The 10,438-nt window shown below is 40.3% G+C and overlaps 1 protein-coding gene across 10 annotated transcripts in view; it reads right to left on the bottom strand.

The window, feature by feature from the left end:
• Positions 1-805, bottom strand: part of LOC102301262 (band 4.1-like protein 1) — a 102,295-nt gene extending 101,490 nt beyond the window's left edge. For 4 of the 10 annotated variants that reach the window (XM_014337143.2, XM_014337145.2, XM_014337146.2 and 1 more), the window contains exon 1: positions 570-805. The gene's annotated coding sequence lies outside the window, so the exon portion shown is untranslated. The remainder of the gene's footprint in view (positions 1-569) is intronic. The other 6 variants (XM_014337147.2, XM_014337148.2, XM_014337149.2 and 3 more) reach the window with 3 other exon arrangements.
• Between the last annotated feature and the right edge of the window lie 9,633 nt (positions 806-10,438).

Raw genomic sequence — 10,438 nt, 5'->3', positions numbered from 1 at the left:
TGTGTGTGTGTGTGTGTGTGTGTGTGTGTGCATTTGTCAGGGTGGCTGTTGCATAAGTGCTGATGGGTGCATTTGAGAACGAACAGACTTAAACAAGAGAAGATCCAGTTTGCCCTGACAGGCTGAGACACAAACACAGAAGGCGATTTTGTTCTTAAAGCAGCAACTTTCAACTTCAGGATGAAAACATCACGTATATATAAGAGAGGGAGGGAGGGAGGGAGGGGCTGCCTGGCTGCAGGCTTGCAGCTCTGATACCAGCGGGCGCAAACAACTCGCTCCTGTCCCTGCTCCATTCCCACAATGTTATTCATCCCTCGGCAGAGGACGGCGCAGGCAAGCGGGCATAGTCCGTGCGCCTTCTACAATGATCGCTTCTACGTGAAGTAGCTGCAGCTTGGATAAAAGCCCCCGTCCCCTCCCGCCCCACTGCAGCACAAAAAGACCGTAACAAGAAGCCGTGATCATACAATTACGTGTGGAAAAGGAAGGAAGCACCAAAGCGCGACATTCAAATAAAAACCAACAGTGTGCTAATTTTAAAAAAAAGATGAAGATAGTCAACATACCCTCCTGTCAGACAGACATCCAGGGGAGGACCATGGATGGTGCGGGCCGGGGGAGTTCGGTCCTGCTCCTGCCGTCGCTTCGTGTTTATTTCCCGGTTTAAGGGAACGGTGGCGCGTGTGTCTGTGTGTTTATGTGTGTGTATGTGTGTGTTGGAGTTTTGCCGGTGAAAGGCGTAATGAGAGAGGGAGGTGGAGGAGAGAGAAAGAGGGAGGGACGCTGTCAGATGCAGGGAGGCAGGCAGGAGGAGGGAGGAAGACACGCTCGGGCACATAGCCTGTACTGTCCGCGTGCTGCTGAGGGGGAAGTGCGCAAAAGAAAGGAAAAAAAGGGAAAAAACCCGCTGGTGTCAATCCAGCAAGAACATTTTAAGCCCTCTCTGTCAACAAGTGATCACATCTGAATAAAAAAGCAGGGAAAATGGGGCAGCGAGGTGACACCATCTCTTATTGTTTCCACTGCTGTTACGTTCACGTACCCCTGTGTGCCATGACAGTGTGACACATAAACACTTTTAAATGTGTTTCCTTTTGTTTTTCTTTTTTTTAGACAGCTTCTCGTGCAATCAAATATATAATATGTCTTATAATAAGCCAATATAATAAACCCTAACTGCGCGAGGAGCTGCTCTTATTTCTTGTAGTGTCGTCAGGATGAGGATGGCACAATCCCCTCTCTGATTTCATCACCAAGTCAACAGCTAACAGCACACAGCCTATTGACTCCCTCACTTTTTGCATACAGAGATGATGGGATTTATTGGCCCAAAGGGCAGGGCATCCTTATTCTGCCCCCTCTTGTAAATAAAAATAATGGGAGCGTGTCCATGAAAAGCAATAATACGGAGGTATCAGTTCCCTATTGTGCTTGCTAAATTAACAAGGTAGGCTATTATTTTGAGAGCCCGAGTTAGATATAATTAATCACTGATGAGATATTGCTGAGGCTGTTTTGATTAATCCTTTCCTGTTCTCAGAAACCAGTGCTGCAGTGCTGCAATATGCTGGGAAAGCTAGTGGACAGTATGTGTGTAAGATTGCCATGAGACTCTATACACTATTTGCTTTCAGGGTTACTAGCAAGGCACACTCCTAAAAACTCTTACAGTCAGATAATCTAGTACCAAGGTTGCGACCTCCTGTAGGACATTTGTGTTTTTCACCTTTTGAGTTTTCCCACTCGCTGCTTGGGTTTAGGCTCCAAATACAAAATGGTTAGACTGCTGAAAACTGCCAAGTTTGCTCTTGGTGCTAATTGGTTATATTTTTGCACTTAAAACGGTCATGGCTTTGGGTTAAAACATGCACGTTCAAACAATAAACATGCTCACTGACACATCAAGAGCAGGAGTAACAGTTCCCTCTCGCTAACTCAGAGCATCAGGGCACAGACGTGAAGGGAAACCTCATGCTTTGACAAAACAGCTCTAAACAATGCACTGGAGAAGAGTCCAGCTTGGACATGACAGTCTCATTAAAGAGCTGGTCAGTATCAAAGAACATGTAGCCTAAATCATTTACCATAAATGTGTTTTTTTCTGTAAAAACCTCATGCCTGCATTACTCTCAACACAACTTAACCACCAACGGCTCCATCTGGGATTTCTGTGTGTTATGGAGCTAATGAAGCCTTGAGCTGCTAGCCTCAAGCAGAGCAGAGGAACAGATTAAGCTCACTCAAACTCCAAAACCCAGATTTTTTTTTATTATTTCATTAGCACAAACTGAGTCGAGACATCTCTTGCAACTATATGTCAGTCTGTGTAGCCTGTGTGTACCACTTCCCTACACCTGTAAAGACTTTGATGTGTAATTTTGGTTTGGGCTGCATATTAAAATGAATCCACTGCCTTACTTTGGAATATGTTTTGGACCTGTGAGCTAAATCTAAATTTAAGACCTTTGTTTTTTCTTTGCACATGACTTTATTCACCTGTTTAATGCAGTGTTTTACCATTTCTGGGCTTTGTTTACAGCATGTTGGGATTCAGAGATTCTTTCATTGCTACCATATAATCTGCCTTATGAAGAATGTATTAATAACATGTTTTACAGTATCATTTATCAGTAATATTTCCTGCAGGGTTTATAAAATTGCATTGAATATGTCTGTCATCACATTGACCTTTCTATTTTTACAGGTTGAGTTCATTCTATACACAATGCATGAATGTGCTTGGTTAGAGTTGATGTTCCATTCTAGAAGGTTTTAAGCTTCACTGGTGAGAGTGTCCAGATGATACATGCTGAGGGGAGATGAGAACATAGCAGGTTAATTGCATGCATGCTTACAATACACATATTAATCTAGTAGCAGGTTTGAGTGAAGGCCTAAGCGTCTTCTACTTCAGTTTGAGACTGGCTGCAAAAGAACCCAACTAAGGAATAAAGAACAAGGGCCAATTATTAGCTCTCAGAAATGCTAAGACCTGAAGTTATTACCTTAAAAGGCAAGTAATGTAGAAAAGAGAAGTTATATGTCAGTTTATAGTTATTAAAAGTATATGTGATGAACCCTGTCTGTACGAGTTGAACTTTTGTCTGTCTGTCACCAGGTATTTTTGAACTGTATTGACGTAGGTGTGATATTTTATCCTATAAAACCAAAACCCATTGTATTTTTGTCAGAGCAACACATTCTGTATGCTGATGGTTGGTTGTTCTCCTGTGATAATAAAACTCATCGTTTGATTGCACTTTTCCGGAGCCTCCGTCGTTTGTTGTCTGGTCTAAAGTTGATCGATCTCGCAACAAGCAGCAGCAGTGCATTTCAGAGGTTTAAAGTCATTCCACATGCTACAATTAATTTATGCTCCCAGTACGGTTCTACTTCACTTAGTGGGAATGGTTTGTCACCAGCCTTATTGCATATGCAGTCAAATTCTAATGTTTGAAAGTATCGAGCGTGGCTATATAGTAACAGGTTACTGTGATTACACACTTATTATCTTTAGAACTTGACTGCAGGTGCCCTTATGAGTATCCACTCACTGGCCGCTTAATTAAGTACCCTTTTTTAACCCACTAATGCAAATATCTAATCAGCCAATTACATGGCAGCAATTCAAGACATCCAGGTATGCTGGATTTCAACCTGAGCAACAAAACTGGGGGAAGAAAGGTGAACGCAGCATGGTTGTTAGTGATAGATGGACTGGGCAGAGTATTTCAGAAGCTGCTGATCTAGTGGAATTTTTCTGCACAACCATCTCTGGGGTTGTGTCTGAAACACAAAAAAAGATCCAGTGAGCAGCAATTCTCTGGGAGAAAATGCCTCGACGATGCCAGTTGTCAGAGGAGAATGGCCAGACTGCTTCGAGCTGATAGGAAGGCAAAAGCTCAAAAATAACAACTCAATACAACCGAGCTATGAAGAAGATGACGTCTGAATGCGCAACGCTCCCAACTTTGAAGCATGGGAGCACACCGGGGGCCAGTCATGTCAGCTAAGAACAGGAAACTGAAGCTATAATTTGCATGGCCTCGTCAGAAAAACAGAAAACTGGAAAAATGTTCCCTGGTCCGATGGGTCCTAAATATGGGGCAGTATTTGAACGGTTGGGTAGAAATTTGGCGCATACACCATGAAAGCATTGATCCATCTGATAGAGCACCTTTGGGATTTTGTGGAATGAATGATTCACATCATGGATGTGCAGCCAACAAATCTGCAGCAACCGTGCGATGCTATCATGTCAATATGGACCAAAACCTCCGAGGAATGTTTCCAACACTGTGATCTATCTATGAATGCACTTCTAAATGGAAACAGGGGCATCCAGCCTGGTAGTAGCAAGGCGTACCTAAAGTAACAGGTGGGTGCCAATCACTATTTGCTAAATTTTGTGTTGATCTTGACAGTTTTTTAACAATAGCACCACAACTGCTCCATAACACAAAAAAAGCCAGAAGCACTTCAATATTTTATTGAAATAAAGTTAGACATAATTGGTAAATGTTACCTAATCCCTGCTGTAGTACAGCTAAAATCACTGCAATGTTTTGGTATCTTCACAACCTAGAAAGTGATGTAATAGGTAATGTAAGATGCTAGGTTTACCATTCTGTAATAATTTTTTGAAATGTTTTCTAAGATACTGATCGATAGATTGAACCACTTCATGTACAAAAATGTGTACATGTAGTGCTGTGTAGTATCAAAGGGGTTTAGAAGCTTGTTTTTATTCTGATGCACGCAACCGGGGGGGCAACGCTCGGTCCTTGTTCGTACTTATCCAGTGTTATGTTTCTCCATTTTTTATTCAGCTTTCTCCTCTTCATTTGTAACCCGTCTGTAAATTTATCGTCTTTTCCCAAAGTTGCATCATTAAGACCTTTCCACTGAGAGAACTGAATAGTAGATGAGACAGCCTAAAAGTCAGTGAGAGATAAAAGTGTTGTTGCACTTTGAAAACAAGCATGTGTTCTGTGTGAAAGTATTCTGAGGCTGAGAGTGGTTTAAGTGGCTGTGTTCCTCCGTTACTCCAGTTCAAGCCGGCCAGATCTGCATGCACGATGCGCCGAGCTATAAGTCAAAAATGAAATTACTATAAGTGTTTAGCTATTGATCCTTGCCGCTCGCCTCCCCTTAACACACGCAGGATTGTTTAAATTGCGGGTGGACAGATCAATCCGAACTACTTCAAAGGCAGCCTGTTTAATAATGAAGCATCTATCTCCTCTGCAGTGGGAAACATAATGGCTCTTCAGAAGAGAGTGAAGTGAGACGATGGCCTCGGAGGAAAGTGGAACAGACACGGGGATGGACATAGCACACCAGTAATGCATATTCATAGACAATCAGGATGTTAATAAGTTGATCCCGGGCTCCAGTCCCTTGCTTAGAATTTAATTATCCAAACTGGCTGAGTAAGCACAGAAACATGAGTCAGAGCTGCCGGTTGAGGTTCAACCATCACCTTAATGTTCCCTTTGAAACATGAGGTAGCAATTATTCTTTGTAATGATGATCATAATGATCTGCTTTTCATTAACATCTTTATGAGAAACTCTGAAATTGTGGAAAAAGCTGCCAGAATATTTTTTCTAAAATATTATTTTTAGGGCTATATTAGCAGTCGTGTATTTTAATTCCACATTTCTTCCAAGACTAATTTAAAGTCATTAGAACCAGAAGATTGTCTCAGTTCACCTTGTGCATATTTGTTTTTTAAATGTACTTTTTATAAATCGGTGGTGTTGCTGGAAATTGTTTGCCTGCTTAAATCGCCCTCCTGGGATGAAAAGGGTTTTAAGCTCAGTTCAATTATTCTAACATGCTGTGAGGAAACAAAACGGCAATTCTGGTGAGAACTGGTGCAAATTATTTGTTCCTCTGGCTCATCCATCTCACATTACCTAGATCAGTATTATTGCTGCCTACTGCAATCACCTTTTTGGATTCTACCAGTGGGTTCCCCAAAATTGGGAAACCAAACTTGTGAGAGGCCAACATCATATTTAAGTCTTAGAGCTGAAACTGGATTTCTGCTCTGTCCTGGCTGCATGTCTAATAGCATCCTGAACCCCCTGCCCCCGCACACCTTTTGGCCTCATATAGGAGGTGTCGCCTATTATCAGTAAATTTCCGAAACCAAAGATGCAGCATTCCCTTTACTTCACGCCGTGCTGAGGTGAGAGAGATCTGTTTCCCCCACTCGCTTGGAAATTATGAAACCACTGAAACCGGCAGAAATTGAGTTCCATCGTGCAGGCGCAGACCTATTGCTGCATCCAAATGATGCTTTAGTTTAAACTAGCTCAGTTTACGACTCCATGGAAGCAGGATCTGTTTGGCTCCAAGCAAACATCTACTTGGCAGGATAGCACATGCACTGCGGACAAGAAAAACAGCTGAAACGACACAAACGCCGGTTACACGTCCACCGTGTTATTCCACCTTTAAACCAGCTCATCATAGTGCCAAGTCAGCGTAGGCCAGAATTTCCCAAAATCTGAGCTGATAGATAATCTATGAGAGGTCCAACAGACAAGCTTTTAGGATTCTTATTGGAATCTGCTGTTAGCTGCAGGCTGCTAATCAAAGACAAACCGAATACTCAATGTGAAGCAAGGATGCTGCGTGGTTTCTGGCATCTGCTGCATCCAGTGATGTTTTTAACAGCAAAGAACATCATATTTATTTCATTAAGGGCTTCTCCTTTCCCACTGGCAAAGTTTCTTATCAAAGCACGCACTGCATGGAAGGCAGGGAGACACAGGTCCACTGCACGATTAACACAAAGAGACAGATGCTCGAGCCCATACTGAGCCAGAGCACTGTAGAGTCTCCAACCAAACTTAAAAGAGTCCCTGAAATACACTGTCTTCAAATTAACTTCAAAGGGCTGTCAGACCAAAAGAGCATAAATAATAGGAAGAGTGTTCACTGGCCAAATGGATAACTTTAATTAAATATTCATTGTTACTCATGTCACAGACGTGGTAATAGGTAGTGATCTCTGAGCCCTCTGAGGTAGAAGTCATAGGTGTTAACCCCTTACCCTCATCCTGTATTTTGAAAGACGTTTAGTTTAAGAAGGGCAACCAACATGCATGATGTCATATAAAACAGACATTTTTTTAAATATATTTACAGATTATTTACAGATATAATTACCCTTTTGACCCTTTTGTTAAAACCCTCTGAGGTCTAAATCATTATATGTGCTAACCCTAACCTGCAGCACCAAGCATTGCATTGAAAAGCTTTGCAATATCAAACTTAAACAAATACCTGAATCCCAAACCCAATCTGTTGGGTTATTTTAAAATATGACACTGAATGTTATTCATGCCATTTCTGTATATATTATTTTAAATAGTTTAACAGTGTCATTATCACATCGTAGAACAACTGAAAGGCTCCTGTGTAGTAAGATGTGTCCACAAGTAAAACAAAAGTATTGGATTAGGCTTAATGATGTCTCCCCCCCTTTCTTTCTTTTTTGGTTTTTATTTATAGCATCAGCTAAGTAGCCTATTTCTTATCAGTCAGTCGACTGTGACTATTGCTAAGAAACACTAACTGACAACATTTAGTAACATTTTAAGCCATTAACTGATGTCCATTGGTTAGATGTCTAAAACACGTGTTTAGAATGAAAGCCAGTACAAAGGGGTATTAGCATGTACCATGGTTAGCTATCATGGATAAAACTGAATGAATAGCTGACCTTGGCTAAAACTGAGTTAGCCAAGTACTGTAGATGTCAGCTCATACCTAGCAGTAGTTTCAACTGTGGTTATATGTACTAATATAAACACATATCTAAAACAATAAGACAATGTAGAGTAGAACATTGCTGGCTAAGAGCTAGTTAGCAATTTTCTAAAACTAGCTAACACATCAGTTCCTGCATATGATCACCGGACAGATTCGGGTTTTACTTATTCTCATGTAGCACAAAATCTGTCAGGCTAACTATAGGTCACTTTAGATTAAACAATAAATGATTTTCTTTAATATTAAATTATCGGGAAAAATCTATAAATTATTTGATAATTCCATTATGCGTCTTTGGAGCGTTTTAGATGTTCTGGGCTATATCGTAACTTCATCTACCTCATCCATCAACAAATGTCATTCTAAATTATTTTAGCGCAGCGTATGGACTTCATGTTCATGTTGAACATTTATAGTTGAAATAATTTCAAAAAGATGTTTTATTTATCCAATTTAGTGAAGTGAAGCCATCTTAAATCTTCTAAATAATTATTTAAAACTTATATTTTATAAAATACTCTCTCCTCAGTCTGTCTGCTGCCTGTCTGCTGATAACGCTCAACAAAAGAGTAATAAATAATTCTAAAATTATTTACACGTTTCCATTTTTTTCTTTGAGCAATTCATCACCAGCTCACTTCAGGAAAACTGTAATAGCTGTTTTAGCAGACGTCCACATAGGCCAGGAATGAAATCTGGGTCCTTCATGCTCTGTTCTTCCCACTGAGCTTCTACCATATATTAACTTTGCCTGAACTATAGTTGTGCAACAATGCCCATAAACATGCTGTGTTTTGCACAGCGCCTGGGAAAATATCCCACTTTATCTATTATGCTCACTGTTACCAGTTAAGCCCATCTGTTTATGTAAACCAGTCACATCCCGAACAATTTTCCTCCCTGTGTGACAAAGTCTGGCATGAAATGATAAAGTGGCCCCGTCCAAGTGATTTACAGTGTTTTTGAAGAGACTCAGAGGAGACCTGCAGCATCCTGTCTCTTCTCGGTCTGATCCTTTTTCCTCACCGTCCTCCCCTGCTATCTGTTGGCTATTTCCTTCTTTTCATTTGTTCCACCACCACATGACCTTTTTCTCTGTGCAGCCGTGTGTTGTCTCTAAAACAGAAAAATTTACAAGGTTAAATTTCAAGTGCAATTTGTCAGACAAAAATAGATCAAAAACAAACAAGGAATTAATGTAACTGTGTGTGAATAAATTGTTTTTGTCTGGAGGTGCTCGTACAGCTTTGCAGTTTTTGAATATCTGCTCGTATTTTAGTGTATGTAAATTAATGTCTAATTAACATGGTTTGTCTAAACTACTCACTGCGGCACTGAAGGTCTCCATCTTAATTCAGTTCAACAACACTGAGGCGATCTGGTGCTGATCTGCAGTTTTATGGGTGAAACTGTCTCTTTGTTTTTTTTCTACTGCTATCTGTGCTGCATCGAGGGTCAGACGGGAACCCGCCTGTCATGCTCCACCATGCATGTGCATCTGGACAGCCCTGATGATTGCAGATGGCAGCACAGCTCCTTTGCAGCTGCACAGGAAACCTACCATGACATCCTGTATCTTCCTTCACCTCTGTTCATCAAAACAACAACAATTGACATACAATGCAGATCATTGTGCATCTATGCCACTACTGACTGAAGGTTTAACAGATTCAGGTTCAGGCTGCTGGTGCTGTAATGGTGTGGGGGTATTTTCTTGGCACATCACAGCCTACCTGAGTATTACTGCTGTCCCTCTATAACCACATTGTGCACATCTTCTGAAATAGTTTCTTGAACATGACAATACTCAAATGATTTCCACAGTCCCCAGATTTCTACAGTGATGCTGTCATGTATGGAGCAAAATCTCTGAGGAATATTTCAAGAACTTTGTTGAATGTGTGCTATGAAGAATTAAGGCAGTCTAGAAGGGTCTATGTCAGTATTAAGGTGGAGCGCCTAATAAAATGGCTGGTGTATAATGACAGAGTAGTGCCTTATCCCAGTGGGAGTTGGTTTTTCCAACTCCCACTGGGACAAGAAGATAATGCGGCACATTAGGCTTCATACACAACTTGCTGCATTTACTGATCCATAGTCATATTGGAATTTTAAGAAGAAAAGAAGAGAAAAAATACATTCATAGAAATGAGTTCCCTGAATTTTGTCCTTTATTTTAAAAGCAACTCATCTATAATTAACATGATTAGCCATTCTGGCTATTTCTATTCAGAATCTGATGTTCACTCACTATGTTCTGACATTTCTTCAGCAGACAGATGTGAAACCTATTAATACATAATTATTATCATTACACAATTTCATATTAGCTAACTACTACGTGGGGTAAGTAATGATGCAAGTTAGCCTCCACTTTGCATAAATTCAAGGCTATTAAGATTACAAAATATTAATATTTACTATTAAAAAATATAATATCATTTAGCTCCTGTTTTACATTTGAAATTAAAGTGGTAACTCTAAAATAATATAAATATGAATATGAGTTTTAGAATTGCTTATTTCACACTGTTGAATATAGTGTGTCACTGTAGTTTGTAGGTTTGTAGGCAAGAACAAATGTAATGTTTAATGTTAATGACAATAAAATGTGTACTCGCAGTATAGAAATGTATCGTATTTGTAT

Source organism: Haplochromis burtoni, unplaced genomic scaffold, assembly GCF_018398535.1.
Source record: "Haplochromis burtoni strain Fernald_Lab_line unplaced genomic scaffold, NCSU_Asbu1 Contig_97, whole genome shotgun sequence".
Classification (NCBI taxonomy): domain Eukaryota; kingdom Metazoa; phylum Chordata; class Actinopteri; order Cichliformes; family Cichlidae; genus Haplochromis; species Haplochromis burtoni.
Note: the sequence above shows the minus strand (reverse complement) of the source record. Positions and strands in the feature narration are given on the sequence as shown.